Source organism: Puma concolor, unplaced genomic scaffold, assembly GCF_028749965.1.
Source record: "Puma concolor isolate L17-30 unplaced genomic scaffold, mPumCon1.1.hap2 unalloc_scaffold_92, whole genome shotgun sequence".
Taxonomy (NCBI): domain Eukaryota; kingdom Metazoa; phylum Chordata; class Mammalia; order Carnivora; family Felidae; genus Puma; species Puma concolor.
This window is the reverse complement of record NW_028240305.1, coordinates 928-16,994: the sequence shown is the minus strand read 5'-3', so window position 1 is coordinate 16,994 and position 16,067 is coordinate 928. Positions and strand designations below refer to the sequence as shown.

Below are 16,067 nucleotides of genomic sequence, written 5' to 3'. Positions count from 1 at the left end.
CGATGAGATCCCTTAGGCCATTTTAGAGTCAGTGCTCAGTTCCACCCCTGCCCTCAGTTAACACTAATCTGCTTCCTGCCTCTGTAGATTTGCTTTTTCTGGCCATTTCATACAAATGGAATCATCTGGGGGTGGCTGGGTGGCTCAGTCAGTTAAACTTCAACTTTGGCTCGGGTCACGCTCTCATCGTTAGTGAGATCGAGCCCCGCGTCCGGCTCTGTGCTGACAGATCGGAGCCTGGAGCCTGCTTCGGATCCTGTGTCTCCCTCTCTCTCTGCCCCTCCCCTGCTCGTGTTCTGTCTCTCTGTCTCTCAAAAATAAATATTAAAAAAAAAAAAAAATGGAATCACCTGTAGTATTTTTAAAGCCCCCAGGATTATAATGTGTAGCTATGGTTGAGAATCGCTGTTACCTCTTGGATTTTTCTTTTTTTTTTTTTACTACCGTTGCCTAGATTCACAGTGGCTCAGAGAAATCAATAGGCGCCTACAAGGGCTGCCTTTTAGATAAGCCGTAAGCGTAATGAGCACTTCAGATAAGCCGTAAGCCCAACGGGTCCTGGACTGAGAGCTTAATGATCATTTATAACCCGCTTTTTATGGAAACGTGCTTTTCAAAGTCCAGATGTGCTGACTTAGGGAGAAGCATTTGGAAGAGAGCTTGCACAACCTGTCTTAAGATGCGGAGTGCCTCCCTGCCGGTGGCCACGGCACTGAGTCAGAGCCGAGCCCTGAATTCGTGTGGCCTTGCCTTTGGCACTTCTGCTTTACATTTTTTTGTGTATGGCCTTTCGCCTCCGCCTGACTTCTTGCCCGGCTGTGGCAGTAAACTGAATCCCCCATCCCAGAACCGCCCCCCTCCCCGATAGGATTTAGCTCCACATGCTTTGTCCGCGTTGAGATCCTTTACAAAATAGGTCTCACATATTTCTGCCTGCTTCAGTACATTTTGAAACCTCAAACTCAGCTGCCCTCAGGCCCAAGCAGGTTTACTATCTAAATGACTCCCCTGGGGAGACCACCGCAGGGACTTGCACAGTGTCCCCGGCAGCGAGCTTCCTTCCGACTTTGCCACGAGCAGAAATTGTTGGTGGAGCACATGGTTACAGCAGGGACAGCAAATAGATTCCATTTCGTGTGCCAGAGGGGGAAAAAGGCCAGCTGACCAAACAAAAAGCTGTGGGATAAGCTTACGTGCGTAGGAAGACAATAAAACCCAATTCCGTTTATCTGAGAATATAACCTTTCATCTTATTGACTGGAATTCAAATAATAATAATAATACAGAGATTCAGTTAAGAGCCATCAGGGTTTTGTTATCGTTGTTTAAGGTAAAAAGTAAACGGTATTAATCTTAGGAAAGCTATAAACATGAAGGCAATTATGTACGTAGGTATATGTGTTAGGTATATACAAATAGGTATTAGGTATATTTCACCCATCCTATTACCAGAATACTTTGATCATTTTCCCTCTGAAAACTACCCTTTTCCTTTTCAGTGTTATGCAGGGGTCTTCTGTTTTTCTTTTCCCATACTTTCCCTTTAGAAGTCTATAAACCCTCTTTTAAGTCTTTTAAAACTACTTTTGGAATGTGTAACAAATTGTTTCATTTTTATAAAGTGTCATAGGGTTCCTTTACTTTTAAAATCCAGTTAGGTAGACTTCAGATCACTGCCCAGAAATTTAAGAAGACCGCTAATCTAATGAGACAGAACAGGAAAAAGTCACCCAGTAGTTCCCTGGCTCACTGTGAAATCAGACGAGTGTGTCCAGACTGGGCACAGAGGCTCAAGTGGGTTTTGTAAAGGCTTGTACCAGGAGAGGACAGCGTTGCTCAAAATCTGGTTCCCGGCAGAATGCATCTGGCCGCTGTCATTTCCCTGCAAATATAAATTTCATTGCAGTCGGTGACCGTGTATGTCTTTGCCCTGTAGACCGTATTGAGACGCCTCAATTGATGGGTCATAGTTTATATTCTTTCTCAAACATGCACTTAAATATTTGCAGGTAACCAGCATTTCAAATCAGTTTATTAAAAATTCTCTCCGTGTCTCACTTTTTTTTTTTTTTTTTTTTTGGATACACCCAAGTGATGGTTGAAGTGAAAAACCAACAGAATTATGAACTCTCGTGTGGCTTGGTCAACCAAAGCCGTCAACACCAGAATCTTGGGGCAGTGGGAAGGCACTGATGTTTGAAGTTCGTGTTGGCTCTCGGGGCCGTGTGTTTGCCATCCCTGGGGAGAGAGGGACTGAGTGGTAAAAGGTGAGCTTTTGCTCTCGGGCTGAGAGTGGCTCAGAGCTGGTGAAATCCCGAAAAGCTAGCGGCGCCGCTTGCCTTCAGAAGAGCAAGTTGGGAACGCGCAGACATCCCCCTTCAAAGTAAGAAGAATTGGGAGTGATTAGAAAAGATCAAAGCTTCTTGGGAAACCACACTGAACCGGTACACAGATCAGAGGTCAGCAAACTATGCAGTTTTAAGTGTTTGGGAAAAAAATCAGGAGAATATTTTGTGACCTAGGAAAGTTATGTGAACTCACATTTCAGCGGCCAGAAGTCACGGTTATTGGAACATGGCCAGGTCCATTCGTCTGTATGTTGTCTGTGACAACCTCTGTGTCTCAGTGGCAGAGCGGAGTAGTTGCAGCAGCAATGGTGTGGCCTGCAAGCCCGAAATATTTACGATCTGGCCTTTCCGGAGAAAGTTTGCCGACGCCTGACCCAGGCAGTGGTATTTATTTAGAACTTGTCCTGACATTGGTGTGTCGGTAAGCATTGGGAAGAGAACAATAGTTACAATATTTCAGTGGGTTTTGGGGTGGGGAGTGGGTGGAGGTGGGTAGGGGGAGGAGAGACATCACGTCTGATTTCCGCCTGTCACCAACGTCCCCAGCATCGGGCTGCGCCTCACATTTGGACTGTATCATCAGAGTCAGCCGCCCCCTTTCATTTTAGCGGCAGCTTCTCAAACATGAGGCGGGACTTCGGAGAAGGCCGGCTACACGCCTCCGGACCGGCTTCACGTACCAGTCCTCAAAGTGACTCCAGAAAGCCTCCTTGTGAGGTTTGCACCACACCCCGTGAGGATCACTGGTGTGCAGCCGGGGTTGGCACCCTGGTTGGTAGGCAGCCAGAGAGTAAATATTTTGAGCTCCACAGGCCGTCTGGTCTCTGTCGCAGTAACGCCACCCTGCCGTTGTGGTGTGAAAGCAGCCATAGATGATGCAGAAACGTATCAGCCTGGCTGTGCTCCAGTCACACTTGATTTGTGCACACCGAAACTTGAATTTCGTAGCATCCTTGCGCATCGTACGTATGTTCCTCTTTGGAGTTTCTTTCCCCCACCCCCAACCATTTTAAAGTAACAACCATTAGCTTGCCATACAGAAATAGGCAGTGAGCTAGATTGGATCTGTGGGCCATAGTTCGCTGACCCCTGGTAATATGGGTAGTTTACTTGCTGTATTTCTTTCTTTCATTAAAAAAAAACAAAACAAAAAACATTAGCTTGGGAAGGCACTATCATGTTTTAATTTTAGTCGCTGTGGATTTTACTGTGGAAGGCAATTCTACGCACACGTCTGCTTTTCTGCCTACTGCTATTGGATTTTTTTCTTGCTACCTCTGTTGAAATCTAGAAAGACCTTTTTTTCAAACCATTCTCTATTGTTGGGACAGCCATTTGCTTTTTCGTTAATGCATTCAGTGTGTATTTACGAAGCACCCACAACGGTGTGGCAGGCAGGTGGCCATGGCAAGCCGGGTGCTCCGGGGAAGGGGGGGGGGCAGTGATGGCCGAGATAGACTTGGTCTCTGCCCCCGTGGATCTCTCTGGCTCGCAGGGAAGAGGTCAGTCATGCACAGTGCTTGGCAGATCACAGCATGCACTGAAGGTGTGGACTTGAGCATTTATTTCCACGGTCCCATGATACGTGCGTTATGCAGGTGGACGCGGCCCACGTGCAGTAGTCTGTATCCTGGGAAACAGGGTGGTGTTTCACATTAGTGGCGTTGGGCATTTGAGTGTACCGATGGCAGAAACTTCTCCAGAAATCAGTCCACAATTAGAGTTGGAAATTGTCACGCCAGTTGGAGGTTTTCCTTTGACCCTGTGCCCTAGTGCAAGCCTCTGTGTCTTTCCGGGTAAGTTGAACTGCTTCAGGTTGGGGGCGTTTCCGTTTTCTTCTGGCCCAGTAAGCGTGAGACTCCCGTTAGGCACGACTGAAAGGCGGCCATTACCACAACCAGTCAAGGGAACCGGGGAGGACATCGAGGCCTGCACAGCCCTGCCGCTTGTAGGTTTTGGGGATTACAAGGGAAAAAGTTAATGCTTTACCAAAAAGTAATAAATTTAAAAATGCTGCCCTATGTAAGTAAGCCTTGTTTGAATGACTAGTGAGATTGCACAGTGGCTTGCATAGGAAAAAACAAACCCCAGAGTAAAATGGTGAGCCGGAAGTGCTTTCCTGCTTTGTATCGTTTTCCCAGTTACAGACAGGAAACATTCAAGTGTGTTTTCAAGCACAGAACATTGGACACAAAGAAGGCTCTGACGAAGCAGAAAAAGACCCGCATACAAAAAGTTTAGGTCTGTGGAGAAAAATGTCTGATTGAAAACAATGTGATTTAGCAAGTGTTTTTTTTTTTAATCGTTGGCTTGCGCTGTCTCTAGGTGCCTTGATAAGCTTAACATATTGCTCTCCCTCTTTGCTTTATTCATGAATTTTTAAAATCTGATCAAAAATCACATCTCAGGGGCGCCAGGGTGGCTCAGTCGGTTGAGTGTCCAACTCTTGATTTCGGTTCAGGTCATGATCTCGCGGTTCAGATTGTGAGATTGAGCCCTGCATCAGATTCTGGGCACTGATCTCGAGGAGCCTGCTTGGGATTCTCCCTCTCTCTCTGCCCCTCCCCTAGTCACACTCTCCCTGTCTCTCTCAAAATAAATAAGTAAACTTAAAAAAAAAATCACATCTCAGTAAAAACCAAGTTTCTGTGGCTAATATACTCTTTGAATGGGCACCGTGGCCAGTATTCTGAGTAATTGCTAGACTTCCCTGGGTAAAAGTTCTACTGGCAGATTCTCTGGTAAAGATGAACACTCCCAAACAGTTCAGCATAGAAAGGGCTGAGCCTTGGACCAGACACAGTGATGAGAAAGATCGAGTCATTTGGAGCACGTATTGGGGGAGGTAGGGACCATGGTGGTTCCCTAAAATTAAGGTGGGGCTAGCATAGACCAATGGGGGTATCTTAGTGTGAAGGAGCCACCCCAATTTGTATGTTACATTCCAGACTCCTGATTCGTCACAAAAAGTAATCTTACCAGATAGCCTGTATTCATGGTTTAGACGATTTAATATTAAAACCTCCATACTACCCAAAGCTGTCTACAGATTCAGTACAGTTCCCATCAAAATTCTAATGGCATTCTTCACAGAAAAAAGAAAAACAATTGTAAAATCCACATGGAACCACAAACGACTGAAACAGCAAAAGCAATCCTGCGCTAGAAGAACAAGGCTGGAGGCGTCACACTTCCCGATTTCAAACTCCTTGATCCTGGAACAACGTGGGTTTGAATTGCATGAGTCCACGTATATGCAGATTTTTTTTTGCAGTACAGTACTGTAGATGTATTTTCTCTTCCATACAATTTGCTTAATAGCATTTTCTTTCTAGGGGTGCCTGGCTGGCTCAGTCGGTTAAGCGTCCAACTTCCACTCAGGTCATGGTCTCGCAGTTCGTGAGTTCGAGCCCTGCATTGGGCTCTGTGCTAACAGGCTCAGAGTCTGAAGCCTCTCTGTCCCTCACCTGCACGCGCACACACACACACACTCTCTCTCTCTCTCTCTCTCTCTCTCTCTCTCAAAAGTAAATAAACATTAAAAAATGTTAAAAAGTAATTACATTTTCTAACTTTCTTTATTGTAAGAATACATTAAACAATGCACATAACATATAATACATATTAACCAACTATTTATGTTCTCAGTGATGTTTCTGGTCAACAGTAGCTACTAGTAGTTAAATTTTCAGGGAGTTAAAAGTTACGTGCCAATTTTTCACTGCACAGGGTCAACACCCCTAACTCCTATGTTGGTCAAGGGTCGGCTGTATATTACAAAGCAGTAGTCATCAAAATAGGATGGTATTGGCATAAAAAAGATACATAAATGGAACAGACTAGAAAGCCCAGAAATAAATCTGATTAAGAAGAGATATTGGATCTCTTTCTAAAATTAATTTTATCAGTGTAATATGTGGCTGAGTGTCCATAAAGGCAGGAAACATAGTGTCAACTTATTTTCAAGCTGTATGTTAACATTTTCGTATAATATGTTCCACATAGATTTCAGTCTCCAGATACCTTTTTAGGTAAAGTACCTCTAAATTGAAAGCAAAGGGTCTAGTTGGTAAAATGAAACAAAGGATAATAAATACATTGATTTGCTTTGTAATCAAATGACTTGATTACAGGGGTGTCAAATGACTCGACTTAAATCACTGTTTGAACCAGAAGTCCCACTATGGCACCTCGATTGCCGTCATTCTGGGTATTACGTACAGCAACAGTGCTGCCCCTTTGGACTGCAGAGGAGTCCTCGGAAAGTAGCGTGATCTGGCAACTGAGGCTCGAGCAACTCAGGATGTTCCTCTGCCGATTGATGGCCGCCAGGTCGGCTTTCTGGAAAGGTCTACATAGTTAATGATAATTGGAAAGCATGAGTGGGAGAACGCTGTGAAAGTACTTTGTTTCTTTTTAAAGTAAAGATGAGATGCCTGAAGGAAGTACTCAGTTGTTACTATTTGTGTGTGTATCATTGAATCACGTTCCTGGATTTGTGACAAACGTGTTTCAGTAAGGCTGTCAAGCTCAGAAATGATCATTTTAAATTTTTTTTTTTTCAACGTTTATTTATTTTTGGGACAGAGAGAGACAGAGCATGAATGGGGGAGGGGCAGAGAGAGAGGGAGACACAGAATCGGAAACAGGCTCCAGGCTCTGAGCCATCAGCCCAGAGCCTGACGCGGGGCTCGAACTCCCGGACCGCGAGATCGTGACCTGGCTGAAGTCGGACGCTTAACCGACTGCGCCACCCAGGCGCCCCAGAAATGATCATTTTAGGAAATGAAGGTTCAGCTTCTCTACAGCGCTCTTTATTTATTTATTTTAAATTTATTTTAAGTAGGCTCCATGCCCAATGTGGGGCTCAAACTCATGACCCCCAGATCTAGAGTTGCACATTCTACCGACTGAGCCAGCGAGGCGCCTCTAGAGCAGTCTTCTCTCCAAGGGTGGCCTGTGGGTCTCGGCCATGGAATTCTGGGAGGAAAGGGCCTCTTAAAGAAGCAGGATCGTGTTCCAGACCTGCTTTTGAACAGAGGTGAGGCCTGGAAACTGGCATTTTAAATCCGCACACTCCCCACCCTCAGTGATTCTATACACGCCCAGGTCTGGGAGCCACTGGTCTCGAGGCTTTGTTCTTGTTTGGGGTTGCTATTCTTTGCAGACTTTTGTTTGCTGGTTTTTTTCTTTGGTTTTGCTCAAGGAGCCCTCTGATGTCAACATTGGTGGAATTTCTCCCCACGTTATCATTCATTTCTGCCTGTTTTGTTTATTTTTTATTTTTTTATTTTAGAGAGAGAGAGCATGCATACACAAGCGGGGAACGGGGGGAGACAGGGGCCGAGGGAGACAGAGAGAACCCCAAGCAGGCGCCACCCTCCACACAGAGCCCGACGTGGGGTTTGATCCCACGACCCTGGATCATGACCTGAGCTGAGGTCAAGAGTTGAATGCTCGACCGACCGAGCCACCCAGGCGTCCGTCCCTAGCTGTTTTGTTTTAAACTCTGGGATAATAATTGTTACATTTCACGAGTTCCTTTGCATTTCTGGATTTCTGACTCTGAGCTTTTCATTTTTTCCCACAGAGCTGAGAAAACAGAAGTCCTCAGTGAAGATCTGTTACAGGTAACAAAATAAAATCTTCTTAAAGTGCTTTGCTTAAAGAGGAAAACAAAACAAAGCCTCATCGGCGAGAACTGAAGCAGATCTGTGTACGAACGTCTGTATGTATGATCTGAGACACGATGAGACTGATCGGCATGGTCCCGAGCAGGAAAGAAAAGCAGTTGGGTTGCACGGTGATAAAAAGGGGATCTGGAACTTCGGTGTCATGCTGTGAAGTTCAGATGGGGCTGTCCTGCTTTCAAGTGCCAGGTGTCGGGGTGGGGTGGGGGAGGCGCTGGCTGGCCTGGCCGGTCCACCGGCACTGCAGCCTGGTCACGGGTCCCGGGCAGGCTGCGGGCCTGTCGCTCGCTGCTATGACGGTGTCCTTGATGGGACAGGCCCTGCCAGCAACAGCCTAGAGTTTCCACTTCTTGCCTCTCATGCTATCCTCCTCCACTTCTGGGCTGAGTTGGCTCCTGACGGACATAGAGTCTCAGTGACGGTGACCAGACCTGTCAGAACCACCCTGAGGCCCTGAGGTGGCCTGTTACCAGCCTGGACTTTTCTGCCCTGCAGGAGGGATATTTCCTGCAGGGACCTCGGCCGGGGCCACTGCACTTCGTCTCTCACAGGCTTCCCTAACTTTGGGGCTGGGGGTTTCTTCCAGAAGGCCTGGGACCCTTTGTGCACATCCCTTCACTCGGCCTCAACCCCGTTCCGTCTCCGCCCACCTCACGGCACGCCGGGAAAGACAGAACCCTTCTGCACTGAGGTTTCTCTTAAGCCTCCTTGCTTGTGTCCTTGCTTCTCATTCCATGACCTTCGGCAGGTCTTTTCACCTGAGCCCCTGAAGACCAGCAGTCTGCTCCCGGGTGACTTTCTGTCTCTTCCCACAGAGAGGAGCTGGCATAGCTTAGAAAAATGATGCCATGCCAGCCCATGTCAGAACATCCTTCTAAATTATGACAGCCACCTGCAGGTAGAAGATTCTAAGAGCACGTTTTTTTTGTTGTTGTTGTTGTTTTTAAGGACCGGAAGTTTTTATTAAGAGTAGGAGGGTTTTTTTTTTAAAGAATTATTAGATAATCATATTCTTCTTTTTTTTATTTTTCTTTTTAACGTTTATTTTATTTTTGAGAGAGCGAGAGAGAGGGAGAGAGAGAATGTGAGCAGGGGAGGGGCAGAGAGAGAGGGAGACACGGAATCTGAAGCAGGCTCCAGGCTCTGAGCTGCCAGCACACAGCCCAATATGGGGCTTGAACTCCTGAACCGTGAATTCATGAGCTGAGCCAAAACTGGACACTTAACCAACTGAGCCACCCAGGAGCCCTGACAATCTTATTCTTAGTAATATTTGCTCATTGGCTTTGATCGTATATTTCAGCTTCACTTTCAGACTTTCAGAAATGTTGCTTGGGCTCGATAACCTTTAACTAGACTAGGTTTCACATCAGTGTTCTCTCTCCCACATCCCACGTTAGTAATAAATATGCACAACCTCCTTGAACCCTTGAAGCCCCAGGCCTTGCAGGCAGTTTGAGGACTGCAGAATTCCCACAGGAGGCAGGTGGCAACTGTCTGCTCCTGTCCCTTTCTTAGAACATCCACGGGGGCCTCAAGAGTTTGCCAGTTTCAAGGAACGCCTTGTTTCATCATGCAGATGCTTACCCGCCCCCCCCCCCCATACGAAATGATTCCCAGAGCTCCTGTGACAACGGTGGCAGGCAAGAAGCAGCATCACTCTCTCTCGGTGGACGTGTGAGGCTTACGTGGCACGGATGGTCACACTGGGTGCCTGTGAGCATGTGCTCCGTCGTCTTCCTGCCTGGGTCTGAATCCTGGCCTGAAACTTACCAGCCGTGAGGCCGTGCGGCCGTGGGCAGCAAGCTGTCCAATCCCTCTGTGCTTCGGTCCCCTCACCGGCCACACCCGCCACACCCGGTTACTGTGACAAGTCGGTTAATACAGGTCACACTCATGGAAGGTGCCTGCTACATAGCAAGCAACTTCTACAAGTTCGCTACCCTTATTGTATCAGTACTGAAATCTGCATCACTCAGGGCGCCTCGGTCGGTTAAGCGACCGACTCTTGATTTTTGGCTCAGGTCATGATCTCACAGTTTGTGGGTTTGAGCCCCGCACTGGGCTCTGTGCTGACAGCATGGAACCTGCTTGGGATTCTGTCTGTCTCTCTACCCCTCCCCTGCTCGCTCTCTCTCTAAAAAATAAATAAATATTAAAAAAAAATTTTTTTTTCATCATTCATGTGGTTTTTGTCATTTTAAAACACTGATTAGGAAATCACGGAAGGCATGTGAGCAATTAGTACACCTGAGGAGGCTGATGGTTTGCATTTGTTAGGAAATTGCTGAATTAAGTTAAAACGGACACATCCCCAGGCTTGCTCCCAAGTGACTGGGTCCGTGGTCAAGATTCACTTCATCCACCATTGCTATATGATGTTGAATAAGAGAATGCACGAATGAAACAAGGTGAACAGAGCAGGGTGAACACCCACAATGTGTGAAAACAAAGCAGAATTCAGGGGCACCTACGTGGCTCAGTCGGTTAAGCGGCCGACTTCGGCTCAGGTCACGATCTCACAGTTCGTGAGTGTGAGCCCCGCGTCGGGCTCTGTGCTGACGGTTCAGAGCCTGGAGCCTGTTTCACATCCTGTGTCTCCCTCTCTCTCTATCCCCGCCCTGCTCGCGCCCTCTCTCTCTCTCTCTCTCTCTCTCTCAAAAACAAACGCTAAAAAAATAAGATAAATTAAAAAAAGAAAGCAAGCAGAATTCATTTTCCCCAGTCCTGGTATTCTGCAAGCAAAGACAGATTCCCAGGACTTACAGAAGCCAGATGAGGCCAGCTACCATTATGTCCACTCACCAGGACTGAAGACTGAGTCTGAGGAATGCCCCCAGTTACACAGAGGGAAGGAAGAAAACTCAACCGAGAACCACCTCTACGGGAATGTGGCCTGGAGCATGAAGGGGTGAGAAAGTCCACCAAGGTCTAGCCTTAGATCTGTCCATAATTATGTGACACGGGGCAAAGCCTTTACTGCTCTCACCATTTAAAAATAAAATGAGATGAACAAAATAAAATCAATAAACTTAAAATGAAATAAGCAATGAAATTAGCCACCATGCATTCAGTCACGTGCCTCCCGCTACACATCATCTCATGAACTCCCATAATAGTCCAGAGAAGTTATCCCTTTATAAACAAAGCCCTGGCGGGGGCACCGGGGTGGTTCAGTTACTTGAGCGTCCATCCAAGCCTTATTTCGGCTCAAGTCATGATCTCACAGTTCGTGGGATCAAGCCCCGTGTCAAGCTCCAGGCTGCCAGCGCAGAGCCTGCTTGGGATTCTCTCCACCCATCCCCACCCCGCTCCTTCCCTGCTCATGCTCTCTCTCAAAATAAGTAGAGAACTTTTTTAAAAACAAATCAAAATCAAAAACAAGGACCTGGGGCTCAGAAAGATCCAAATAACAGCTAATAACCTGCTCAGCAGCCGGGCAATCCTGAAAACGCTCTTGTACAAATTAACTCGCTTACTCCTCACTACACCTTATTAACGTCGGGACTGTTAGTATTCTCATTTTCCTGATCAAGAGACAGCACGGAGAGGTTATGAAACTTGTCCAGGTCACACAGCTAGGCAATCTACCTCCAGAGCATGGACTCCCAACCACCCTACAATTCTGCCTAAGGGCACCCGGCCAATCCTAAGAGCCAGGGCCAGGACTCGGACCCACGCTGAGTAATTCCAAAGCTCTAAAACAGAAGCCTTCCCACCACATCAGAAGAGAAAAACAGGCAACCAGCGGGCCAAACTCGGGGATCTTACAAATTAGGAATTTTACATTAAAATTCTACACTGTAGCTTCTCCTGAAAAATTGGGGGTTCTCAACTCCGGGCTCCCATGTCCACATGGGAACGAGGTGGCACTGAGCAGGGGTGAACTGTGGTTCACCAGAGTCCCCAGCACTCCTGTCTGCCTTACACCTGGCCAACTTCCTCCACTGCATCACCTGCCTGCCTCGGAAGGAATCAGGGTTCGCTACCCTGACACCCATATGTTAGCCAAAATTCCTTCCATCGCGATCTATGACTCTATAATTAATACAACGGTAAAATGTGAACTTTACAAAGTTTTTGTAAAGGCCAAGAGAGAAGTTCCAAAAACCCTGGCTGCGAGTTTGCAGGAAGTTAAGAAATCAGGAACGCTGGGAATTGCTGGAATCGATTTAAAAAGGAGATGTGTGTGTGGCCAGAGGCGGAAGGAAAAGAGTGAGTGGAAATTTATACTGAGGTTGCTCAGAGAGGGTTAGCCACCACGCGAACGCATACAGCACGCAAAGGTCTTGGAGCTTCCTTTTACCTGTTCATGGTTTATGAACACAGCTGTCTCAAAACTGTTAGCTGCCCACTTGAGAAGGTTGGCCGACTGCTCCGGAGTCATGTAAACCAGCACACGTTCCGTTATCAGCAGTGTTGGCAATCTTCAGAGAAGAAAAAAGGCACATAAGTATGTATTCATCAAATCGGGACTCTAACGGCAGCCACGGATAGTGCTGGCAGGGCAGGAAAACCCTGGGGTGCACACCGCAGGAAGAGGAGAAGCCCCGGATAGCACGTCAACTATCAGGGCGCTAAGAGGCGGAGAGCCCCGTTGTGACCCAAAGTTTCAGACCGTAACAACGTGAGCACTGAGCAAGGTTTTGTCTGGCTGGCTCCAAATTCTCCCCCGGCATGCCCGCACATGGTGACGAGGTGGCCCTGCAGACCCCTTGCTCCCAGGTAGTCTAGTTCCCTTCCCCTGGAATCTGGGTTAGGCCTGTAACTTGCTGTGGCCAATACAACAGTAGCAAACACGACGCAAGCGGAAGCTGAAAATCACTTGCACGTTGGCCCTTGCCCTCTTGCTCAGCAGCCTGAACCAGTGTGGCAATGAACCCAAGCCGGCTTGCTATCGGAGGGGAGGCCCTGTGCGTGAGAATGAGGCATCCGCATAGGAGGGAACCCCAGGGGACCTCAGCTGCAGCTGGCTCCAGTGGAAGAACCACCCAGCGAAGCCCAGTCCAAATGGTCAACTCACACAATCCTGAGCAACTTGTGAACTGCTCTGAATTGTGAGTTGTTCGAGACCGCTGAGGCTGCAGAGATTTTGGTACACGTCAAAAGCTGACTGATAAAATGCAGAAATACTGCTATCCCTTCAACAGAATCTAATTCTTCTCACACAGACTTTTGTCATCAAGAATTAAAAACAACACGAACAGTCTTCAGCAAATGACACATTAGTATGCGGTCTGAGTTACCAGACCCGAAGTAACGAACAAATTACGAAACAGGAAAAGCAATAAACTCCTACAGAAATCTCTAAAAGCTTTACATGTTGGAAGGGAACACAGGCAGCCCTAAATTATGTGAGCTCTGCTGATTTATTCCTGCTCCTTCTGACTCCTTTACTGGATCCTCCTCCTTCTCTGCCCCTTTACGCTGCTGTTCCTCATGGCTGGTTGCTAGTTTTCTCACAAAGCACGTAGATTATTTTTGCCTATTTTTATTGGCGGGGAATTTCAAAACAAATAAATTGTCTGAACTGAAAATACCCAAGAAATTTGCTGAAAAGAACATCGTGTACGTTAGTGTCAGAATGTAACCCATGCAGTTAGACTCAGTGCCTGGACTCATGATCACTAGAGAGAAAGGCTACCCACAAATGCTGCTGGCTTTGACCTGACAGTCCCGACTATCCACTGTTACTGTTTATCAGGATTTCCTTTTTTTTTTTTTTTTTTTTCCTTTTTTTGACAAGGAAATGTTGTACAACTCAAGTGACTTAAAAATATACACCCAGGGGTGCCTGGGTGGCTCAGTCGGTCAAGCATCCAACTTCAGCTCAAGTCATAATCTCACAGTCCATGGGTTCGAGCCCCACATCGGGCTCTGCTCACCGCTCAGAGCCTGGAGCCTGCTTCGGATTCCGTGTCTCCCTTTCTCTCTGCTCCTCCCCGGCTCGTGCTCGCACTCTCTCTCAAAAATAAATAAACACTAAATGAAATTAAAAATATATATCCAGGTGCGCCTGGGTACCCCAGTCAGTTGAGCATCTGACTTGATTTCGGCTCAGGTCATGATCCGAGGGTTATGGGATTGAGCCCTGTGTTGGCACTCCACGTTGAGCATGCAGCCTGCTTGGGATCTTATCTCTCTCTCTCGTTTTCTCTACCCCTCTCCCTGACTTGCACATGCTCTCTTTCTCTCTCTCTAAAATAAATATATATGTATGTGTATACAAATACACACACACATATGTATGTATATATCTACAAATGCTCTCTGGACCCAATTGGGTCATGGTACAAAGAATGAGAGAACTAAATCCAGAGGATAGACAATGAAGTCCAAGATGAAGTTGAAAATCAGAAAGAAAAACATTAAAAGGAAGTTTAAAGTAAGCAATTTTTTTTAACCTAAGTCTAAAACCCCAGATTATATCAATAGGAACGATTAGAAAAAGTGAGTGGGTGGAAAAAAAAGTTTCAAAACCTCAATAGGTTGATAATTAGAGAAAAACAGTTCCAAAAACGTTTTTATTGATTTAAAAAATTTTTTTTAATGTTTATTTATTTTTGAGAGACAGAGCACAAGCAGGGGAGGGGCAGAGAGAGAGGGAGACACAGGATCTGAAGCAGGCTCCAGGCCTCCAGGCTCCAAGCTGTCAGCACAGAGCCTGATGCAAGGCTCGAACCCACGAACCATGAGACCACGAACTGAGCTGAAGTCGGATGCTTAACCGACTGAGCTACCCACGTGCCCCTCCAAAAACCTTTTTAATGCAAAAGGCACCGACTATTACATACGGTATTACCACATGGGGGGAAGCCAGGTGGAGAAGGCTACGTGGGAATTTCCTGTACAGCTTTTGCAACTTTTTTTTTTACAAATTTGAATTATTTGAAAATGAAAAGTTAGACACGTTTACAGTGTAGTTTTAAGAGGTAGCTTCGCCAATATTAAAAACAGGATTAATACTTTTCAGAAGAGAAGTCTAAGTGAAGCGAAAACAGCCCACGGAGGAAAACACAGAGCACAAATGAACCCCAGAGAACTATGGATGTAATTCTAATACTTGTGATAGCCGCTGTTCCTTATCCATTTTGTAAATCTCCAGAAGTGAGGCAAACTTGCCTATCAGGAGCTCCCCTGATTAATTTTTTTTTAAGTGTATTTACTTATTTTGAGAGAGACAGAGGGCAAGCAGGGGAGGAACAGAGAGAGAGGGAGGAAGAATCCCAAGCAGGCTCTGTCAGCACAGAGCCCAATGTGGGGCTCAATCTCATGAACCATGAGATCACGACCTGAGCCGAAATCAGAAGTTGGATGCTTAACCAACTGAGCCACGCAGGCATCCCAAGAGCTCTCCTGATTTGTAAGTGGTTATTTCCCTGGCTATGTAGCACATTTGCCCAAATGGTGTGTTTCTACGTTCGCAGCGGGTTGCTGCTGGTTACCACTGCAACTGTAATAATCTACAGATTATAGCTTATGCGCCAATTTCCGTTCAACTGCTTTCACACGCATACTTAATATAATCTCCAAGCTGTCAGCGCAAAGCCTGACATGGGGCTCGATCTCCCCAACCGTGAGATCATGACCTGAGCGGAAATCAAAGAGTTGGACGCTTAACCAACTGAGCCACCCAGGCGCCCTGCAGTTGTAGGTTTCTATACATAGAATTATCTTCTCTCAAACTTTATGGTATTAGGCATCAGTATGTCATAAAAGCAATACACGTGATTCTGATGTGAAAACAGGAGAAACATTGCTTCTCAAAAACTTAGAAAACCTCCCTCATAGCCATGAAATGATAAACATTTCAGAATTAAAAACGGAACACGGGTCTCATGCTGCACTTTCACCTGACCTTATTTCGTATTCGCATGAAATCACAAACGCGTAAGAGGTTAAAACAAGATCTCACTGTGGATTCATGTTCCATTTCTTTAGCTTCTCTTCGAGTTCAGGTGAATCTCGGAGATCTGCTCCAATAATGGCATAGCTCTTTGAATCCAACAGGTGTCCATCTGGAAAGAGA

At 46.4% G+C, this 16,067-nt stretch overlaps 2 long non-coding RNA genes across 2 annotated transcripts in view; one reads left to right on the top strand and one right to left on the bottom strand.

Annotated features, from left to right (window-relative positions):
• LOC147570820 (uncharacterized) overlaps positions 1–8,728 on the top strand; it is a 26,517-nt gene extending 17,789 nt beyond the window's left edge. The window contains exon 2 of the long non-coding RNA XR_015248006.1: positions 7,939–8,728. This is a non-coding gene — a long non-coding RNA (uncharacterized LOC147570820). The remainder of the gene's footprint in view (positions 1–7,938) is intronic.
• LOC147570819 (uncharacterized) lies at positions 1,294–16,067 on the bottom strand. The gene is made up of 3 exons (XR_015248008.1): positions 15,954–16,067; positions 12,345–12,465; positions 1,294–1,882 (listed from the first exon to the last, which is right to left on the bottom strand). It is a non-coding gene; the product is annotated as an uncharacterized LOC147570819 (long non-coding RNA).